Here is a 3,693-nt window from a genome sequence, read left to right as displayed (position 1 = left end):
CATTTTCTTCGTTCCCTCCTCATATATGACGTCCAATTCATTGCAGTTTCTTGCAGATATATATTCATGTATATATATATATATATATATGTATATATTAAAAGCTAGGAGGTCACAGATCACAACAACTAGCGAGTCTTAATCGGTGGGAGAAGAACACGCGAATCTTACAGGTCATGAGCCCATGTCACGGGTTCCGCTGAAGGTCTTTTCGATATTCCAATTACTTTCGAAGAAACAGAGAAAATTCGTATGAGATGGAACAAAATACTGACCGTATAAACACGTCTTTGGGTCTCTGTCTCATGTTTTCCTGACGAGGAAAAGGAGATACAGATCTGATCGATAACTCTACAAACTGTTCCTTTTGTACAACGTCCAAGTGTCGCAAGGGGTTGGCGACTTCTTCCACACATTTGGCCGAGTCCATTCCGCGTTCTTGACGAAGACAGGGGGAGTAAATATAAGCCATGTCCTACTGGCGGAGAGAAGACGCGAGCGCTTGCCATGTTTGAAGGACAATATTTAAACAACAGAAAACTAGAACTGCGGTTGTTGATGATGTCGCCATTACTGCTCGCCTCTCGGACACCTAAAAGGAGCCTTCCATGAAGCTTTAAGATGGTGGAATCATGCAGACATGGCGATGACCAACTTTAGGTACACGTATCGTGCACAAAATGGCTGAAAGACGACATGATTTTGGGGTTCGGAAAAGATCATCGGCCGAAGCAGAGAGAGAGAGAGAGAGACGGGGGTGGGTTGGTGAAATGGTATCTCTATAGCCGAAGCTTCGCTGCTTGCACAGAGCGTACTGACCTTACACAAAGCCAATCATCCTGCATGATGATGATGATGATGATGATGATAATAATAATAATAATAATTATTATTATTTATATAATCATTATAGCTGTTGCTATTTATTATTACTCATATCATCATTTTGAATAATGGAAACTTTTGCAGGTGTATCATTTTGTTGTATTAGGTGGCGTGGTCACATCCATCGAGCAAGTGATGGGATCCATCGAGTTGGAATAATAATTAAGAGAATCTTAATCCTCAGATGCGGGAAAAGAATAAAGAGAAATTGAAGGTTGGTGAGGAAAATGATTGAGAGAGAAAACAAAAGGCATGATGAGAGAAAAAGAAACCTGTGATCATCGAATGAGTGATTCAGTATGGATATGCTGATTTAAACATCAAGCTCTATATAGATAGATATCAGTGAGATCTAATTCTTTGTTCATTGCTAAAATTATCTGACAATGTTTGTCATCCTCTGATTCATCTAAAGAGGACCGTTGATCATCTCATCACTCCTAATTTTTGTTCCTTATTTGAATGGTCTGAGCTTTGCAGATTTTTTTTATAGTTTGATATCAGCTGATGTTGATCTATGTAATCGATCATTATGTCGACATGTAAGAGAGGCATCTAAGCATGATTGGTGAGAACAATCAAACACACAATCTACTTGAAGTTTCTAGCGTTGTTTATTATTCTAAGAACTTTGTTGGAGATAAAATTGGTGAAACATCAATCATACCATGAAGAAAAAGATCAAAACAAGCAATTAAGAACTGGTTGAGCAAGTCTCACAATAGCAATATATTGGGAAGAATGGTGTGCTTCCTACACCAAAGTCAAGCACTCAGTAACCTGAAAAGTCACTAATTCATATCCTTTTCCCAAACACAGGATGTTGAAATCTGGTTCATCATGTGCCAGATTGAATAGGTGTTGGAGCAAACAAAGCATTTTTGCAGTAAAAGAAACAGACTATGTTGCAGGTTTGGAAAAGTTCTTCTAATGGGGTATGGAATTAGTCTCAAGGTTTTGAATGCTCAGTGCCTTTCAGTCTTTGGTCAGATGGGTGTGAAGCATGCATACATGGAAATTAAAATGGGAAAGACAAGGCTTCATTCATTCTTTATGCTGAAGCCTTTGCAGGTGTGAAGGGGCCTTTTTTTGTTCATAGGCTGGAATGGAATCCTCCTAATATTTATTACTTCTTTTCTTGTCTGTAATTTTTCTTTTATTCGAATCTATATATCACATATTACTTGTATGTCCTACTGCTTTTAGATTCTGGGATACATCTGAATCTAAAAGACAGTGTCTACGAATGATGGGCCTTATGAGGCATGGTTTGAAGACATTACTTTGGTGTAAGAAGAACAGCAAGAACAAGAGTCTCTAGCCACCGAATCAAATCAATTCATCAGCTTAAGCCGGCATGGCACTAAGTGATCCACATTTGTGTTTTCCTTCTCTTCTATATTTCTGTTCACATGGGGAGCTGAGAACTGTCACAGAAAACACATCTTGTTGTTTCCTGTGCATTATAATCATGCCTGTCTGTGCATGCATCTCACATTGTGGTTGGCGAGTAATGAATGCATCTCACATTCAATCTTTCTTGGCAAGCAATTCCAGATTCGCAATGTCTTCGACATAAAGTCGAGCTCCGGTGGATGAAAAGAACACCTGAAATGCGAAGCTTGTGGATTTGGATTTGCCATCGACTAACACCAACTGTTGGAACCATCGATATGGTTGCATGTGGATGAGCATGTGGTCATTTTTAAGACTGCAATATTATTATTGTGTAGATTGTATGGATCGTATCATTTTGGTCCAAGTAGAAAGCTTCATTAATTAGTCAATTTCCATATGCATGAATATGTTAAACATGTAATGCCAGCACACAAGAACATTTCTTGAAAGCTCAAGCAAATGACGTACATATTATATTGTATGATTGGAGGTACAGATTAAACGTTGGGCGGGCACATCACCGAATCTAAAAATTCAGAAGTTGTTAGATACGGATGAATCTTAGTCAAACCATGTGTTATTATTATATCTGATCAATCTGTGGATCTGCAATCAACTTGGATGAGATTAAGAATAAAACAAGTTTTTTTCTTAATATTTGTACTTGATGAGATAAAGAAGTAGAAAACATTGAAAGGATACCCTCTTTATGCGTGCATGCACTTCTTATTTTGTATCTTATTTATAGGAAGAAATATGGATCACAATTGTACCATTGACTTTAGCCAAGTTTCAACGGTGCTTGATTGGGTCTGCCAAATCTATGAAGATAGGGAAGTCTTTTGTCAACCTTGTGTTGGCATGTGTTAAAAGTGTAATGCTTTTGTTGTTCTATGTCAATGTCAACTTGTTGTGAGCTGGAAATATTTCACATTTGTAAACACAAGAATGGTTGCTTTCAAGTTTGAATTTTGTGTCATACTGCTTCGATGTGATCCCAAATTCCATCCAAGTGAAATAGTTGAGAACAAAATGTCAATTTGAGAGTCTAACAAACCTATTAAAATATAACATATAGAATATAATTATAAGTAAAATAAATATAGAGCAGAGTAGAATAGCTGAGGTGATAGTTACAGAGTGAGTATTCAAGGCAATATGAAAAGATACAATTAGAAATTGTTACATTTATGAGAGACGATCATCTAAAATAGCATGAATAGAATGAAAATAAATTATGGGAAAAGATTTACTATCAATAAGGCAAAGAGATCCGGATGCTCTAAATTCAATCAGAGATATTATCTTGAATCATAATTCAATATCAAGAAAAAAAAAGGGCAATTTTGAGGATAACCAAATAGTCAACCTTTCTATATTCTAATTATGAATGGTAAGAATTCTCCAAGA

This window comes from Musa acuminata, chromosome BXJ1-4, assembly GCF_036884655.1.
Source record: "Musa acuminata AAA Group cultivar baxijiao chromosome BXJ1-4, Cavendish_Baxijiao_AAA, whole genome shotgun sequence".
NCBI classification, from domain to species: Eukaryota; Viridiplantae; Streptophyta; class Magnoliopsida; order Zingiberales; family Musaceae; genus Musa; species Musa acuminata.
Note: the sequence above shows the minus strand (reverse complement) of the source record.